This window comes from Calypte anna, chromosome 4B (assembly GCF_003957555.1).
Source record: "Calypte anna isolate BGI_N300 chromosome 4B, bCalAnn1_v1.p, whole genome shotgun sequence".
NCBI lineage: Eukaryota > Metazoa > Chordata > Aves > Apodiformes > Trochilidae > Calypte > Calypte anna.
In genome coordinates this window covers 10,538,381-10,557,776 of record NC_044249.1, presented here as the reverse complement: position 1 = coordinate 10,557,776, position 19,396 = coordinate 10,538,381, and the positions used below count along the sequence as shown (strand labels likewise).

The window sequence follows — 19,396 nt, the reverse complement described above, 5'->3', positions numbered from 1 at the left end:
CTTTTTTTTTAGCAGCAGCAACATTGTGTAAGTGGCAATCCACTGTATTAGCCATAGGAATAACTATTATCATAGTTTAACTACTGCTCTAGAAGACAGTAGTTAATACCCTGGGGACCCTTATTATTTTAGGATTTTCTTCTGAGGAATGTGGAAAATGAGTATTCACTACTCTTCTTTTGTCATGCTTAGAAACTGCATAAAAGCACTTGTAGACAGAAGCAAGATTTCTGCCTTTTTACTGCATTTTCCCTTGACTCCTCAAAGTTGGAGCAATGCAAACCTCAGAAATATAGTTTTACCTTCTAGCTTGCTATTAATTCCATGTTTTTGGAATAGCCTACTGATCTTAGTTGTCAAGTTGCAGCTGATGTGTCTATGTGTGAGTTGGGAAATAGTGGCACACAGATAATTCTTGCCCCATCACTATTCTCCTCTCCTGGAAGCTTTGGAGTAAATATAAGCTGGTGTTATTCCATGCCTTGATGGGAAAAGAACAGTTTGATATCCTGACAGAGACCAGTTTACATAGAGTAAGAAAGGATCTGGGATCAATGCTGTAATTTAGGGAAATTATCAGGGTTCATTTGTGCCATTTTTGTATTCTTAATTCTTTATAAATTAGCTCTGACAGCATGTGTATTCTTGGGCCTAGGAAGAGACTGCTATTCTTGCTCATATGCTTTTTACCAAACTACACAGTAGTTTCTTCTCAGTCTGCCAACCTGTCACAATTGGGATTCCCTGAAGGGTAGATGTTGGGCCCAGTGCTGTTTAATAGCTTCACAAGTGATTTGGATGGTGAGATCAAGTGTACCCTGATGAAGTTTGCTGATGATGCCAAACCGAATGGGGAAGTGGACGCTGCAGAAAGGAGAGACACCTTCCAGGCAGACCTGGAAGAGTGGGCTAGCCAGAACCATTTGAAGTTCAAAAAAGACAAGTTAAAGGTCTTGCAAATGTAACCCAGGAGTACAGCACTGGTTAGAGAGTAGCTAAAGAGTAGCTCTGTGGAAAGGGATCTGGGGGTCCTGGTGGACAAGAACCTCATTAGAAGTGAACAGTGTGCTGCTGTGGCAAGGAAAGCCAGCGGGACTCTGAGTTGCATGACCAGCAGCAATAAAGAATTCATCATCCCACTCCTCTCAGGGATTGTCAGGCAATACCTGCAATACTGTGCTCAGATTTGGTATCCACTGTGCAAAGTAGATGTGGGCCAATGAGTACAAGTTACTCCTGGGGAGATTCCAATTGGATGCAGGAGGAGTATTTTTCACAGTGAGAACAATCAGCCATTGACTGCAGTGGCTGTGACACAGAGCCACATTCCTTTTAATGGCAGCAATCCCCATGGTTTCAGCAGGGGAAGGAGCTGCTGTGTTGCATTGGAGTATAGGGCATTGAGAGGGGAGTATGTCCCTCCTCTGCTGACTTCACTGCCTGCAGCTGGTCCGCAAATGTATTTTTAAGTAGTTTCTCATTAGGATCAGCTTATGGGAAGTAACAGATGGTGAAATGAGGCTGAATTAGTGAGTTTGTACTCTGTTAATGCTCTTTCCCTCTATAAATAATAAAAGGGGAGTGCAAATGCAATGTTCAAAGACATATGATGGGAAACAAAACTGTGTGAGTTAATTTTACATTAACAGCCATATAGCCACCTTAGTCTTTTGGGTTTCAAATTTTTCCTCGAAAAATTAGTGAAACAAACCAAACCAGTGTCTCTCCTGGTACTTTCAGTAATAGTGTTTACTTCTGTCCTAACAGACGTCTTTAAAATACATGCATCTAGAGATTAATTTTTCTTTGTTTGTGGATGTGTGTTTGTAAATATCTAATGAATAATTTAATAATATATTGTAAATATAATTTCAATCTTATGTAAATATGTGTATACGTACAGTACTACTTTAGCCTGGAAAGCTTCACTGGCACTTGCAGATTATTTGTTGAGGTGAAGAAGTAATTTTCTTGCAAATTTATTCTGGGTTACAGAGTCACTAAGTGTAGTGACTTGGTGTGGCACAGAATATAAAGTTACAGATGCCACCATCTCACCAGTGTGTTATCATGCAATAAGAGTCTGGATTTCTAGATGCTTTTATAGAGTAATGTTTACCAGCAGGAGTAAAACTTAACTCTGTGTTCAGACGTCCTGGCTTGCCATCAAGCTCACTATGGTGCCCACTTCACAGCTGAAGCAACTACCCGGAGAATGATTATGGCTTTAACAGTCCTTTAAAATGCTACACGTGGTTGTTGCCAGCCATCACCTTCACCTTTTCATTTCTTGCTTTATCCAACCTGTGTGACACAGTGTGAATGTGAGTCTGGTGTGTGCTAACTCAGAAATTTTGCATCTAAATCTCGTTCTGGGGTCTGTTTAGCCAGTGGCAGCAACACTAGCATCTGTATCTCTAACGACGTTTTTGCTGCCTTTGTCTTAAGTGGTTTTTTTCAGGCCACAGTAACGAAAAGCTTTGCAAAAATAATTCCCCCTGAGATTTTTTTTTTCTGGACTTCTAAGCTGTAAACATAAACTTTAATATGCAGTGTCCATGGGTCACTTTGTACTCTTTTCTGCAGACCTTATTAACAGCCTACAGAACAGATGCTTCTGTTAATCATCCTCTTAAGGTGTTAGCCAGAATGTTCCTGTTCTGTTTCCTGTTGTCGTACTACCTATGTAGCGTAAACGGGGTTTTCAAACTATTGAAAACAACACAAAATCGAAAAAAACAAACAATGTGAAACTGTTTTTCAGGAGGGCATATGGATTCTGAAATGCTACTAAGGAGATAAACATCCTCCAGGAGCCTTTTATTATAAAAGCAGCTTAAGTGACTCACTCTTTCCCTGAGGATATTCTTAAAACAACTCCACTCGTTTTGTCTGTTAGTAGTCAGAAACAGGATTTATTTTGTGATGATTTTGTATTGTCTTTAAAAAAAGAAAAAAAAGGAAAAAAAAAGTGCATATTTCCAAGAGGATTGGGCTATATTTAATATTAAGTCTCTGCAGCTCTCTAGCACGTGGGCTGACTGGCACTATGTTCACTCAAGCAAGTGCTCCAACAAAAAATTCAGCACTATTTTTAGTTCTCTTACAACAAACCACTTGATTATAAGGCCCGGGGAACTGTGATACTGTGATTGCGAGGGGTCTGTTGGAAAAGGCAGGAGGACTTGACACAGAAGCCTGATTGCTACCCCAAAGGCTCCCAGCTGATGCAAGGAAGCACACATCACGAGCAGGTATTTAAAATCTTTTTGTAAGCCTTGATCTGCCCACAAAATTTGCTGGTTAGAGCCAGGGCATGAAAGCGTTAGCTGGCTAGCTCTTCATTCCACAAATTCCTGTCCTGACTGTCAGCTTTTAAATCGTCTCGTCTCGTTTCCTAGCCTTTTCTGGGATTTTACGGGATCTCGGGCAAGTTAGCAAATGACAACAGCAAAGCAGAAATAAGTTCCTCAAAGCGAAGGCATTCTGCTTTTAAAGGAATAGAGCGTTTCAGTGCCCAGGTGAGTAGCCTGTAACAACTACTACAGTCCATTCCTCTCTGTTGACTGTTTTAGCTTGTAAAAGAAAACAGCTTGCCTTTCACCTGCCCACCGGCTGGGGAAGATTTGATCAGACCACACTGCGGGGGGAAAGAGGGTGCGGTGGTTGCCGTTCCCAGGCAATCGAGTCACTGGAGAGACTGACGCCAGCGAGCAGATGGTGGGAGCGCGGGCAGGTCTGGGCCCTGGCAGTCCCAGCGGCGCTGCCATCGCGCCGGGGGTGCTGGAGCTGACTGCTGCCGGCCTGTGCTCTTCCTGGCAGCTGAGAGCTCGAAGCTACAGATTTTTTTCCTGAGCTGGTAGATGTTATGTCACATCCCGTTGTGACACTGCTAGGGAAATGAGCTCTTGGATTTCAGCAGCGTCCTGTCCACCTCCTCGTCAGTTCACAAGAGTGGATGCTGTCTAAACAGCTTCTTAAAGTGTGCGTTGTTTTAAGAGAGGATTTCTGCCTGCTAGTCACACAGGAGCTCCCTGCTTTCTCATGGTGCTGGAGTAGCAGCTGGACTTGGGCAAGGAAGCTTTTTTATGTGTAATGTGCCTTGGGTAGCTGGCCTGTAGTCTGCTGTCTTGTATTTCCACAGAATCACAGAATATCAGGGGTAGGAAGGCACCTCTGAAGATCATCAAGTCCAACCCTCCCTGCCAGAGCAGTACCAAAACTAGGGGAGTTTTATCCTTTTAACTTTTGAGCAGTATTTGCAAAATCCGTGCTTCAGAGTCTGCCTTCGGGGTGAGCCTTGATGCAGTTTATCTGCGTTGCTGTGCTTTAAAACTATTTGTGTTTTACTCTTAATGATACAATTATCTTAAAATAGCATGATGTACTGCTTCCTTTGAGTTATTTGGCAGAGAAAGCAAGGAAGGGGAACTGTTGAATTCCCATTAACTCTGTGCTTAAAGATCCTTCCTAGCTTTCAGTAAGCTGAGCTGCTGCAGCCACCTCTGTGTACTAGAAATGGCTATTACCAAAATGCATTGTTCCTGCACTGCTCTGCATGTTCTCTGTCTCAGCTGTGCTTTAGGTGCACTTGAAAAGACAGGTGAAACTGCAATTTCATAATCGAGTTTTCAGTGTATTCTTGATTAGATGTGTGCATTTACATAAGCAGTGCAGATAGCACAAGCAGAGTGCTATAGCATGTGATAGCTTATGTCTGCATGAACAGAGTTCAGATAATTAGGTAATAATCAGTCATTTTCATGAGCCATTAGATAATTCAAGTTTTTTTTTATTGTTTAAAAAATATTCAAATGCTAACATTTAAATACCCTGTGTTGTTCTCATTGATTCTGGCCAACACAGAGTTTTTATCCTCCAGGAATAGTCTTTAGCACTGATTGCTGAGTTGCCAGCCTCAACACTGATTACTAAAATGAAGGCAAGTGGAATAAAGAGTCAGTTACTCCATGACTTGAATTCCGTAAAATAAGTTTGTGTGGTCTAGGACTTGTTATACTTTCTGAATAATTAAGATAATTTCATTGGATTTTCTTCTGAAAAAAGTAGAAGTGGATGAGATTTCATTAAAACTTCAACGATGAATGTTTTAGTGCTGTAGCAAACAGCACTCTACATGTCTGTGTAGATTAAAGCTGTATGTCTGAAATGCACAAACTTTACCAGACTGCTGGAAAGGTTGACTGAATGTTTTAGTGTTGTATCTTCCCATCTTCCTCCTCCTGTTATCCTGTTTCCAACCTGTTGTTGGACAGGTGCCAAACAAACCACTTCTGGAAATACTTGTCAGCATGTCTTAGTACCAGCTTTGCATTTGCACAAAGAATATTTGTATACAGGATAGTCCTGATACCTTTCAGGTAAGCAATATGGTTCATAACTGGTATGTGTGAGAATCAGCCTGGTACAGGGCATAGACTGTGTGAATAACTGCATCATCTCTTGATGTTTTTGTGCCTCTATTGGAAAGACACATGGCCCTCAAAGCAAAAGTCAAACTGCTTTGCCTCTGGGATACAGTAGTTACTTGCAGCTACGTATGGTTATTGTCAACTGTCCTGCTTGAAGACAGCCCAAAAGAGCAGCAGTGGAGTTGGGTATTGGTAGTACGAATTGTGCAATATGAGTGATAAGAGGAATGTAGTTATAATACTCCTAAATGCTGTTAGGATGTGAGTGTGTGCTTACACAGGATTTGGATATAAAATCCCTTCTTTCTTTACTCCCAGACCCTTAAGCCTTTTAGGTGAGTGGGTGAGATGATGTGCTGCTGGTCATGCTTTGAGCACAGATGGAGAGGATGGTACCTCCTGGTATGTCGTAGCACCCCTATTCTGGAGCTGTACATCTCCTCTCCCCTGATCTGCAGATGGCCAGTGACAGCCTTTTGGACTCTCTTTTTCTAAAATGGGGCAACACTTGTACTTTGTTATCTGTACAGGCTCACAGACAGGGCAGAAATCTTAGCTTAAGGAGACGGAGTTGCTTTCTGGCTTTATTGTTCCAGTAGGGATGAAAAAATGCACATAAGCTCTGCTCCTGGTAACCTTTGTAGGCTGTAGATCCAAGCAATGCAGCTCAAAAGCAGTCTGGACTGAGTTTGTCATTTAAAAGTCAATTCAAAGAAAAACTGGTTACTGAGCTATTGGTGAAGAAAAGTTGTTGTCAAATTCATTCCCTTCATGCCCTCTAAATGCAGAGCTATAAGTCATGGTTACATTGTCATTGAATACTGCTTTGCTCTCTCCTCCCCCCCCTCAGACTTCATTACTTAATTTTAACTAGAAGTAACTTATTAATAAAACTTCATTTTCTAATGGATCCAGCTAATCCCTCTTCTGCCTGGTCAGATACCAAACTAAACTCATTCTAATCCTTAAGTCATTAAATGAAGTAATTGAGTTTTCTGTCTGTGAATTTCAAATGGCAGCAGATAACTGAATTATTTAGCCTGAACATTATCCTTAGACTGTAGCTCCCTCTTCTTCCTAGACATAGTTATGGAGTGCTTTAACACAGTGCATATAACAAGTTGCAAGTTCTCAGTGCTCATTTCTGCTTGCAGAGGATCAGTTATAACCTGCTCTTGTGAACAGATATTTGAATAATACTTTTTTGATTTAACAGTGGAAGTAAATGGCAATCTTTAGAGCAGCCAAGGAACATATTGGGGTGATTCAGGTTGTGACAAGAGCTGGTCTGTCTATAATGCTGAGAACCTTCCATTCTTACAGGTGTGCATGTAGATCCTTAATCCTTTTTGAGAACCTGACCCCAGATGTAGGAATGGCTCTCTTGAAAACATGGCAATGAATTTTACTGTCAACAATGTTTTTAGGCTCCCAGGGATTTTCCTGTCTGCTGGTTGGATGCCAGAGTGTTGGGGTCTGAGCTGTGGGTCTCCAGGCCGTGCATCATGGGCATCTAAGCTCAGGAAAAAGAGGAGGGCTGCTGATTTGAGGATAGGAGCAGGGCACATCCTCTGAGAGCCAGTGCAGAGCACCAAGCTGCTTCAGTACTCACTGGTTGGGTGCAGGTTTCCTAGCCCAAAGCTGTCCCTTTATGTGACAGCTCTCTACTTGACCAGGATTAGGTCACCTACATAGTGCATATGCTAGGAGGGGTGTCTTGACAGGAAGAGATAGGTTAAGGAGTTGGCGTGGCAGTTCTGAAAACATGCAGGTAGGAAAAAACTGCATATCAATATTATTGGTGGTCTGTGAAGTTACTGAGCCAAGCTTGGAGATATTAATGTTGTTCTGTTTCCTGGTGCTTTTCATGTATGGTATCATCTGTACAGGTAGCTGATTTGACCAGTGCACTTTGCAGCCCATCTGGCAGCAGGGTAGAGAGGCCTTGCTTTTAGACTGGAATAAAAAACCCAGCTTCTGTGGATGAGAAAGATGACAATAGCACTTAGCAATAAATAAAAGTGAGGCAGCTAGAAGGATCAAGGAATGTATGTTAAATAAGATAGAATGGAATGGAATAGAATAGAATATTTAATTGAAAGGGACCTACAATGATCATCTAGTTCAGCTGCCTAACTGTCTCAGGGCTGACCAAAGTTAAAGCATGTTATTAAGGGCATTGTCTAAATACCTCTTTCTTGGGTTGATGAGGTGCCATTTCGGTAACAGGGGCGAGGCCCCAGGGGTGGCTCCTGTGAGAAGGTGCTGGAAGGTCTCTCAGATCCAAAATCTGTCCCCACCTCTGGCAGCCAGACCTATTAGCTACAATGGATGTGCCTCTGCAATTAACACGTTCAAGAAGGGGAAAGGAGTGGCAAAAAGGAGAGGGGAAAGTGGGAGCACTACCTGAGCAGACATGAGGAAGGAAGGGGATAAGGTGCCTGAGCAGAGGGTCTCCTGCATCGTGTGGTGAGATGGCTGGCAGTCCCCCTGCAGCCCATGGAGGAGCACAATGAAACAGCCCAGGAAGGATCACAGTGGAGCAGATGTGGATCCTCCCTGGAGGAGCCCGTGTCAGACGAGGTGACTGTTCCCGCAGCAGCCATGACTCTGTGGGCAGCCCAGGCTGGAGCAGTTCCTGAGGGAGTGCAGCCCATGGGAGGGACTCATGTCCCAGGGGTTCCTGAAGGACTCTCTGCCATCAGAGAGACCCCGTGTTGGAGCGGGGGCAGAATGTGAAGAATCCTCCCCTGAGGAGGAAGGAGCGGCAGAAAACAACCTGTGACAAACAGACCATAAACCACACTCCCTGTGCTGCCGGGGAGGAAACAGGTAGAGATATCAGGAACAAAGTAATTTGGGTCTAGGAAGAAGGGAAAAATGGAGTAAGGTATTTAACCTGTTTTTTTGTTTTCAGTTTGCTCTGTTTTGTTTTGATCAATCATAAATTAAATTGATTTCTCCCCCGCCCCCCAAGTTGAGTCTGTTTTGCCCAGGACAGAATTGGTGAGTGGAACCTTTGAGGTCCTTGTCCTGACCCATGAGGTTTTATGTAGATTTCTTCCTCGCTATCCCAAATTAGGGGGAAAATTAGTGTCTGCATGGTTCTTTGCTACTGGATGGGCCTAAATCACAACAGCCTCTTAAACACTGACAGGGATGAGGCATTGATAACTTCTTTATAGAAGCCTGTTACAGTGTTTGACCACCCTCTCAGTAAAGAAATGTTTCCTTATGTCCAGTCTGGACCTCACCTGATGAAGGTTTGAACTATTGCCACATGGAGTGATACAGATAACATTCATCTACCTATGTACTTCAGAGTATTTCCTGAAAATGTGTGGAAGAGGCAACAACATACAGTAATTGTTCCAGCTTTTATATTTACATTCTTCCGGCTTTTCTTGGTTCTCTTTATTCTTTTCCCCATTGGATATCACCATTGCAAACAAGCTAGGTTTGTAATTAGATTTTTTGTAATTAAAGAGTATATAAAGTTTCCAATATTAAGTGGACGGATACCCAAAACATTTCCTCTAACAGTAAAAATACACTATGCTTGTCTGTGAATTTTGAACATCTGCCACTTGGGGAGGTGATTGATGGTAGTGCATTACCCGAGGAAAGAGGTGATGTGTTTTGGCATTACTCCTGTGGTCTGCTATTGACAGCTTTGTTTCAGTGTAGAAGAGGAGGGTTAGTGGCTTTGGAGATCTCTGTTACTTCACACTCCTAGAATGAAAACTAATGAAATTATAGGATGAAGGTGTAAAACATAGGTCCAGAGTGATCTAAATATGGGAGAAATGGCCATGGAGTTGGAGGCTGCAATGTGGAATAAACAGTCAAAGATAAAATGGAAAAATCTACTGTTATTAAATGCGTTGTGTGCAATGTATTTATTTAAGAACTTGGAATCAGAAGAGTTGTGGCTTCTTTGAATGAGAAATGTGTCTTCAAGAAACAGTGTTTTCATTTAGACTTAATTTGAGAAGGTAGAACTCATTTGAGAAGGTGGTATTGGATTATACCTTAATTATGTTTACTTTTTTTTACACCTTTCTACATCTTTTTCTATGTCTTTTCTTTCGGGTCCACAGATAGCATTATTATTCTGGTTTTTACTAGCAAGACCCTACAAATAATAATTTTTTTTTTTTTTTGGCACACTGGGGTGAATCAGCAATGCTGTGGTTGGAAGTTTTGCAGTCATTAGAAGGATGAAGCACAGAAGGGATACCAGGTCAGTCAGCCAGATTTAAGCAAACTTGAAGTTTTTTTCAGAAACACTATGATAATGAGCTAGTGCCAGCAACCTTGCTGCTGAATCACAGTAGCATCTGCCTCTCTGTAGCCTGTGTAAGCTGTACCTTGCACTCTCTTTCTGCAAAGCAATCAGGTTGCACACCTGCTCCATACCACATTTACATTGTCTGGTGACCATTGCTGGCAGGAATGGATCTTGAACCACAACCTTGTGCATCTGACATCCTGAGGGGAACATGAGCTTATTTTTGCCTTTTTTACTGCATCTCCAAAAGGTGTGATGATACAGTAGGAAATAGCTCTCTTTGTCTTTTGTGCTGGGGTACCCCGAAACATGAAAGAATGTGACTCGTGCCTGGGAGAGACTGCTGCCAAGGAGCAGAGGAAGCTGTCAAGTGGGGTAATGGGAAGAAGATGCTAAGATCCTGAAGAGGTTCTTATCTTAAGCAGTCACTGTCTGGTCCTAAACAAATGTGAGGACACTTCTGAGATGTGCTTTGTAAACAGCATCTTGTTCGCCAGGCAAAAAAGGGAAGGGTGGCCACCTGAGTGCTTCATCCCTACTCCTGTGCTCCTTCCAACCTTGTGAAACCTAACTTAACACTTTCACACAGGATATGGGGAGGCCTGCTAAGGGAGAGAAACAATGGGTGGAGAAGATGACAAATTACATAAACATTTGGTAGCTTTAAGGACACCCGAAAGAACTGTAAAAAGTGCTCACTTTCCGGCAGTACAGGTGATAGCTGTGGCTGTTGTGTACTGATAGAAGCGTAGCTACCCAGGCTCTTCTGGGAGGGTCACCCTCATCTGACTGCTCTCCCTCTTTGACCAAGTTGTGGTCCTGACTGTGACTGCATCTTCCTTTTTAGCAAAAGGGTCCTGAGGCAGCAGTGAGGTGCCATGTATTTGTTCTAGTCCATGACTTGACTTGTGATGTTGGCTGGTCAGGCTGGCAGCTGACAACTTTTAAGCCAGTGTGTGGAGTCCTGATTTACAGTGGTATGCATGAAACACCATGAGGGTAAAAATCTACTGTTAACCTTGAAGATTGCTGGGGTAGAATCAGCAGCCTTTGGATATATCTTCTTGAGTCTGTGTCTGCATGATGTGTGTTCCCCTTGCAGTTCAGGAGACCTGTCCTTCAACCCTGTAAGAGCCCAGTCACAGGCAGCTTTCACGTTCTGGAGTATTGAGAGGAGCTGATTTTTTTTTTTTTAATGCCAAAACTTAGAGAAAAGCTATGTAACAGTGAGAAGTAGTTTCACTTGCACTTCTGTGGGTATTCACTCTGTCTTTTTACAGCTTGAAGCAGATAGTACTCCAACATTTATATTTTGTAGTTTCTGTCAGATATTTTGGTATCTGAATATTTGCCAGATTGCAAATAGTCTGTAAATACGTTTCTTCCAGTTCACCAAGCAGCATGTGATATTATTACTTCTCTGATTAGTGTGTTGTAAAATCTCAGTGTATGATGGGAAAGCATGAGGTAGTGATTGAAATTACAAATTTTTTCTTTAAATCTGAACAGGATCCTTTCTTTGACTCGATTCACTTCAGATATGACCACTGTGTGTCTGCGGGATCATTTTCTGGGTTTATGGTGATATAAGAGTCTTCACCAGCCTTAATTAACTGAACAGCTATGTCTCCCCAGTGAGGTCAGTAAATATTCTTAACTACTTTTTGCAGAAAGAGGAAAATGTAATAGAGAAATTTTAAAGGAATTCATCAATGCTGAGCAAAATGCTACTGAGGAGGCAGAAGCAGAGGCCAAGATTCCTGAACCCCTTTGATGTGCACCGTATCTCTTTATTACATAAACATGCAAAGGAAAGATGAAACCTCATGTGGTGAGGTAAGATGTAGGACAGGTTTTTTTTGTTGGTCTGTCATCTTCTAGTTGACCGGTAGGTTGCTGAAAGCAACAAAAGCTTATGGATGAGAGATGCTTTTCAAAACTGTTTAAAAAAGAAGCAAGCAAACCTGTAAGCCTCATTCCCCTCTAAAGAGCTATTTTTAGGAAGCTAAAGCAAAGAATACTGGGGCTGGGGGTGGGTGGGGTGTCTGTAATCTAAGTTCTGTCTGGCTGCCTTCTGATAGCTTGACTTTTAATGCACTTAGTCTGTCACCATCTATGCCTAGTGAAAAGGAGGGACAGAGAGTGGACTGTGCTGATGGCACAATGTAGCTGCTGTGTGGTATGCTGCCATGCAGAGAGGGGACAGATTCTTATTCCAGGTTGCTTGTGCAACACAGTTGTAAGATGGCTCTCATTTCAGTTTTGATTAAAGGATGTTGTTGACTCTGTCCTGAGCAAAACAAAAAAAAGATTTCAACTGCTGTTGCTAACTAATTTATCAGGCAAATGGCAGTGCATAGTGTATGACCTAAAGGTACTGTATGTATGGTAACATATTCAATACCAAATTTTAAAGAATACCAACAAGGAGGCTAACAGGGCATCATTGTTGTCCTTGCCACAGCTGTGAAAATCACTTAGTTGTGTCTGTGACTTCAACCGTGCTTACGGAAATTTTTTAAACCCGTGCTGGAGGCAGAGTGACTTGTTCACTTTTGCTGAAAGGTAGAATGTAATGACAATGTTGGAAGGACTTTGAGGCTTTATTATGAACGTTCTGAGTGCAGGATGTGGCCTTCTGATCCAGGGGCAGGAGGAGACAACACAAGCTGCTTTGTTATTGGAAGAAAAGAGGAAAAAAAGTGCTTCCACTGGTGTAAGAGTTGCTGCTGATTCTCTGAAACACTGGCATCCTACAAAGTAGGCACCTGACCATGAAAGCTGCAAAGAAAGCAGGGAACAGAGGGGGTAGCAACGAAGGCAAAACTTTTATTTACTGAAGCCCTTGGCAGTGGTTGTACCATTTTCTTTTCCCCAGCAAATTATAAGTAGATATAATAGCAAGTGCAATCATGCAGCAACAAAATTAAGATGAGTTGATGTAGCTGAAATTAGAATCAGTAAGGAAGTTAACTGTAGATTATTATTGCTTTGATGTGAACAGCTTCCATATTATCTTCCTCTATTCCTAGAAAATAAACACCCTTTTTCTACAGAGACACTTAAGGAACGCTTAGGCACAACTAATTTTATGTGTTTTGTTTCAATTTGACTATTGGGTATACATTGCAGTTGAGCTGTGAGGGCAGAAACATCATTTGCATTATGAAAAAATTTAAATCATCATTTAGGCACACTGAGAAACCAGATCAGCTTTCATGCTGTCAATTAGCTGCTTGACCTAGGTCAAGGAAACTGGTCTGCATTTTATGGGCTTCAACCAAGGCTGGATTTGCTGGCCAAGGAAGCCAGGTGCAGGTCTCCTTTCTTGCTGTTGGAGTTCTGCTAAACCAAACACCACAAACACATCTGTCTGGATCTGTGCAGTGAAAGAAAAAGAAATCGCTTCTGCTCTTGGTGCCTTATATTTAATTCCCCATATTGTATACTTATATGGTAATTTTAATGTTGTGTTATAAAATGCCAGCTTTCTTGCAAAATAAACAAAATACCAGTGGGCAGCCAGATGTGTTGCCGTGGTATCAAACTCAACTGGCAATGATCATTGTGCCCACAGACAAGTTATCAGTGTGATAATGAATGTTTCAGTGTTTAGTCAAGTCAGTAAGACCAGCATACAGGGAGGAAAGCAGAAAGGAACTAAACAGGTGGTGGCTGAATTTGGTGGTTTCTGCTGTAGGGAGCTGCTCCAAGGCTGTGAGTGCTGCCTGCAGGCACAGAGTCTTGGCCATTGCCTGTGGCCCCAGAGTTGCTGCAAGCAGTGTTTTATTTAAAACCAAATTTCTCAAACTAGAAAGACAGAAAAATTATTTTCCATTAACCAGTGTTTGGGCATTGTGGTAAAAGATGGCTGGAAAATTTGCTTAGCATTTTTGCTTAACTGAGCCCATACATGAAGTTGACTTGAATTCACCATATGGGTCAAGTAAAAAATATAAGTAATTTTCATTTGTTTTCAACAACTAATAGATTTTCAGGTGTTTTTCCTTTTGAATGAACCTTATCTTGCTTCTTTTTAAAAAAAGGTTTGCTATAAAATACAGCATAAAATACTTTCATATCATATGACCATATGTTTTTATTTTTATGAAATGAGCATTCTCAGTTTTGTTTTACTAAGGAAGCAAAAAATACTTGTCATTTTGAGTTGGTGAGGTGACTGGTTTTCTTTGGTCAGCACTCCACAAACTCACTTATTCAAATCAATGTTTGCATAAAAACTATAAATAAGGATGCCTAAATATTTTCATTTATAGCAGCAGCAGCTACACAAAACACTTTTCCCAGTCTAAAGGAAACTGCTGGAAATATGCTTACATGTGTCTTTTCCTTTCTTAATTGCGTTATAAACTGGACAGAAAAATCATTATATGAAAATGCCTTTGAGTCACAGGCTGTGATAGGTATTAAAAAAAGAAGAATTATGTGGGCATCAAAGGTTATTTGTTGGGAGATATCTTCACGAGCTGCCGTAACAAAAGCCGAGGTCTCTCAGACTTCCTGTTGTCAAAGTGTAGACTGAGTCCCACGTTGTGCATTGAGTTGAGGAAATATTGACTTTCCCACTCTGTCTCTTCAGTGAAGAGCGGGTTCAATTAGAAACAGACCTGGTTGCTACAGCTGTTATGTTTTTTCTGTCTGAACTGTGTTTTCCTTCACCTTCTCTTTGCCTGACAAGTGTGTGTGTGAGGGACACAGAGCCTGGGGAACTGGATCCACTGGTCCTCTCCTGAAGGCTCCCTTTATTTTGCTTTCTAGCAGGCTGTTGCAGGAGTCCCAGTGACTGTTTTTACTCTTCTACCCTGCAGCCTTCTTGAAGGATCTTTTAGCTGGCTGGACTGGAAGTGCATCTCAAAAAATGAAAATATAATAATCCTATGTGTTATGGGATCACATCTTTCCTGTGGAGAGTTAATTCCTGAAGCCTAGGGTGGGCTATATACACCAGGCTGGAGAGAGGATCCGGGAAAGGCATGTTCTTGCTGCTAAGTGTCATAAACACAGCAAAAGGCTTTGCTTTGGATGGTGCCATCTTTTTTCTCTTCTTTCTGAATTTTTTAGGTCAGCAGAGGCTGTTTCTTGTCTCTCCTTCTGAAGCAGGCAGGTGATATGATGAAGATGAAGTAGAAGTTTTTCAAGGCCAGCAAAGATGTGATGTTGTGTTTTAATCTTTGCAGCTCTAGAGGGAATGAACAACCACCTGCATGGGTGTCCGGGAAGCTTTGCTGCTGAGCAAAGGCCTCTGCCTTTCCAAAATAGCTGTATCTGCTTCTGGTACATCCCCCCCTGTTGCTCCAAGAGAGCCAGCCCCGATGACAGCTGCTGAAGCTCTTTGTTGGTGTCATGGTCTAGGCCTAGCTGGTAACAAGGGACTACATGGCTGCTCATTTAGTTTCCCTGTCCCTCATCATTACCTTTGGGATGGCGAGGAGGAAATCCACCTAAAAACTCATAAGTCAGGACAAGGACCTCGAAGGTTCCACTCACCAATTCTGTCCTGGGCAAAACAGACTCAACTTGGGGAAGAAAAAATAAATCAATTTAATGTATCATTACTCAAATCAAAACAGAGCAAACAGGAAAAAAAAAATAAAACCAAAACCCCACAGGTTAAATACTGGATATACCATCTTTCCCTTTTTCCTAGACCCAAATTACTTTGTTCCTGATATCTCTACCTGTTTCCTCCCCAGCAGCACAGGGAGTGTGGTTTATGGTCTGTTTGTCACAGGTTGTTTTCTGCTGCTCCTTCCTCCTCAGGGGAGGACTCCTCACATTCTGCCCCTGCTCCAACACGGGGTCCCTCTGATGGCAGAGAGTCCTTCAGGAACCCCTCGGACATGATTCCCTCCCATGGGCTGCACTCCCTCAGGAATTGCTCCAGCCCCGGCTGCCCACAGAGTCACAGCTGCTGCAGGAACAGTCACCATGGGCTCCTCCAGGGCTGCAGATCCACATCTGCTCCACCATGGTATTTCATGAGCTGCAGGGGGACTCCTCTCATCTCACCAGAGGAACCTCTCTTCAGAGGAACCTCTGTTCAGGCACCTTAGCCCCTTCCTTCCTCACCAACCTTAGTATCTTTGTTCCAGCATTGCTCTCACCTCTGATACATCTCTCTTCCTGCTTGTTTCCCCTTCTTGAATATATTCATGACAAAGGCACATCCATTGTCACTGATGGCCTCAACATTAGCCAGATGTGGGGGAGCTTTCACAGGAGCCACCCCTGGGAACCCTCCCCTGCTACCAAAGAAACAGCAACACATCAACCCAGAACAGTTGGTCAGGCCCAAAGGCCTGATTTGGTCTTTGTGGGGTCATTAGAGACTTGGCATTTGTTAGCGGCTGGAGTCCTCACCTTCTCCTAACTTTTATTACTGTTCTGCAGTTATACAGGCCTCTTGTAAAGGGGAGCTATACATCTGCACTACAAAAAGTCATAGCTGTGATCCAAAGCTACGATGAGGTAGGAGTAGCTGTCACCCTGAGAGCTGAGCATTGTTTCACATTCCTTTCTCCTCTGTGATGCTTGCAACACAAGCCTTACACCAAGAGTTACATGAAAACAGCATGGGCCCAAGTTCTGGTTCAGGTATTGGCTCTATTCAAGTGTTTCTAGGGGAAAGGGCTCAGATGCTGCCTTTCCCCTAGTGATTGCCATAGTGCCTTTCCCCATGATTCATGGCAATTGCTAATGAAAAAACTTCAGTTTAGTAGTTACTGCCTTTCTGTCCCTGTGATTTTTATCTGCCTCAATGCTGTTCAGGTTGCTGTGCTTGTGCCAGCATGATGCTGGCTCCCTGCAGGAGATCATGAAAAGAAGTGGCTACCTTTCTGCTCTCTATTAAAATATACTGGGGGTGCTCAGCAACCTGGAAGGCCTGCGTTTTTTTAATAAATCCATGGTTGTAATGGCCAGTTGCTCAGCAGGCTTTTTAGCTGTAGTAATTGTGGTGATTACTAAAGCCTTTTGCAGGTGCTGAGAATTGAGTTTTTCAGCATCTTGTCAGAAGTAATCCCTGTGTGAGGCTGTCTTGGCTATTTAAGAGAGCATCTCCAGTGAAAGCTCAGGAAGGTGCAAAAAACAGCACTGGTGATGGCAGCATCAGTCTGTCTGCTTCATTTATTTTGGCTGATGTATTTCCTTGGGGAAATACAAGCATAGAAGGTGCCATTATAGCTTCTGGTTTTCTGGGGAGATGAGAACATCTGTTGCCTCCAAAAGCTGTTGCCATAGTAGCTATATACTTGGGGAATGGCTTCTTAGTATGATTTGGATATTTAATGTATTCCATAAGGGTTAAATTCAGTAAAAAAAAATTAGTTTAAGAGCCATCATAGTTGGGCCTTATGTTAAACCATGAGCGTAATTGGACCCAAGCCTTTGGGTCCAGCTGTCCTTATCCAAGCATTTCGATGCCCATCATATCAGCTTTACATAGGCGTGTCATGTTCAGAATTGCTTGTTGTAATATAATTTCTTTGCCTGTGTTAAAATAGTGCTTAATTTTATGGCAGCCTAGGATAGTGTGCAAACCTGCATGTGTTTTCCATGACTAGGCAGATTTTAACCACAGAAAAACCTAAAAAGTTTGAATGATGCAAGTAGACCAAGTTTAAAATTGAGCCACCTCAGTCTATGGAAATGCTTATACCAGAAATGGTGCTGAAGAAACCAAGGCAAGATGCTGCTTTGCACATTTTTCTTCTGCATGTAACTGAAAAGACATAACCAGAAAGAAAAGGGGCTTGAGCTGCAAATGTCAGGCTGCAGCATGGTTGACTCCCCAGCTGACTTTAAAAAAAAAAAAGTTATGTAATCTCTGATACTGAATTTCTACTTATTGAGAGAAGGAAACTGAGAGAGTGTAAACAGTGTTTCCATTCTCCTCTTTCCACAATAGCATGTAATTTGTTTGTATAAATATTTTGCATTCCCGTTCTTCTTGTATATAGTCTAAACAGCTCAGAATTCCTTAGGACTGTAATATCCTAATTTTACTTGGGTCCTTTTTTGAATCTGTAATGAGAGGTTAAATGAGCAGAGAAGGGGAAAGGAGAGTTTTGTTACATATTTGCAGCTTTTGGTGTAAATCACAAAATACAACCCCAGAACCATAAATTCCATTGGTACTTGCATTGCATTTGGAGTCTGGGGCTGGGTGCACTACAGGGCTACATTCTGAGTAAAATCCTTGACAGAATAGAAAAGTAATCTGTAGCTGACTAATGGGACCTGGTTCAGCTTTGGCCTGGAGACCACATGTTCTGTCTCCTGTTAGCTTTAGTTTTCAAGAACAAAAGCGAACATCACCCTATCCATTTCCAGACTGGTTGCTTTCTTCCCTTCCTTTCTTTGTTGTAGTCAGTAGGTTTGGGAAACTTTTCCTTCAGTGATTAAGCTTATCTGTGATCATTGAAGCATCACAACTGAAAACAGGACCTGGTTAGGAATGTGCTGCAATCTGCCACTTGTGGAGATCCTCTGATGACTGTGGCAGAGAAGACAGGCAACTTTTTGTGACCCTGCCTAGAGCAGATGCTTTCTCACCAGAGCAGTAATAAGCAGAGTGTTCACTTAGCCTTCAGATTAGGCTCCTGCCCACTGCCTGCGCTGAGCCACAGGCTGCTTCCCAACCACAGCTCTCTACTCTTTGGGGGGTGCATTATGACTGCACATATTCATTCATATAATTTAAAACACCTGGTAGAAATTGCTGCTGCCAGTTAGTGTTTGCCTCCAGTATGAAAATAGAACCCCCCTTAGTCTGTTTCCTCTTTATACCATTAATTTTAGCTTTGCAGGCAAATATCATGTACATCATGTACAGCCCCCGTGAAAAGTGACAGAGGATGACTTTTGGTGCATGTTGTCCTATGCGCTGTCCTATGCTGGTCAACAGTGAAAAAACTGCTTTTCCACCATGGTCATTGCATGAGTGGGAGCCAGAGTAGTCACCCCATGCCTCTGTAGCCTGTTTTCTTCATCTCTGTTTGTGCAGACCACTTGCAGGTTTTGACAAGGACCTGCAAGTCCATGTACATTATTGCATTTCCAGCCCCAGGCTCACAAACTCTGCTCCATTGATCTCACAATTTACCAACTTTATGTTCTTACAGATATGTCAGAGTGAATCAGATTTGTAATTCTGTCTCATTTTTCCTCAGTAATTATACTATGTTCAAGGTTATATTTTACTAAGTCCCACTCTTGAATTACAGGCACAGTATGTTAGGTTGAAAGTGTCATCCTTACTAGGTACTGCAGTCTCTGCAACAGTATACCTGTCACATCAGTATCTAGGGAAGCCTAAGAGCATGGTTTAAAGCCTTTTTAACTGTGTTCTTTCTACCAGAACTTAGTGTGGCACTTACAAAATGAAGGCAAAATGCCTACTAATGCAAAGCTTGGAAGACATCTGCACTCCCAACTTGGAAATGCCATCTTGGTATGTTTTAACATCTGCTTTAGGTGGAGTGAAGAACTGGAACTGCATCTGAAAGACTAAGGTCTTCATAAGCATATGAGGCAAGCTCCATTTTATTAAATGGTAGCCTAAGTTCTGCTTTCTTCTCCTCAGAGCTGTGGATGCTAGTGCTGTCATCGTAGATGGATCCCTGCTGCCCTCAAGGAATTTTTGTAATTTAAT

General features: G+C 42.3%; 1 protein-coding gene across 4 annotated transcripts in view; it reads left to right on the top strand.

Annotated features, from left to right (window-relative positions):
• The window catches only part of ARHGAP24 (Rho GTPase activating protein 24), a 143,498-nt gene that overhangs the window by 78,620 nt on the left and 45,482 nt on the right, over positions 1 to 19,396 (top strand). Inside the window, exons 1-2 of one of the 4 annotated variants that reach the window (XM_030450594.1) lie at positions 3,134 to 3,254; positions 4,145 to 4,293. The exons of 2 other annotated variants lie outside the window; for them this stretch is intronic. The gene's annotated coding sequence lies outside the window, so the exon portion shown is untranslated. Of the gene's footprint in view, positions 1 to 3,133; positions 3,255 to 4,144; positions 4,294 to 19,396 lie in introns of those variants that run through there. One more of the 4 variants, XM_030450595.1, reaches the window with a different exon arrangement.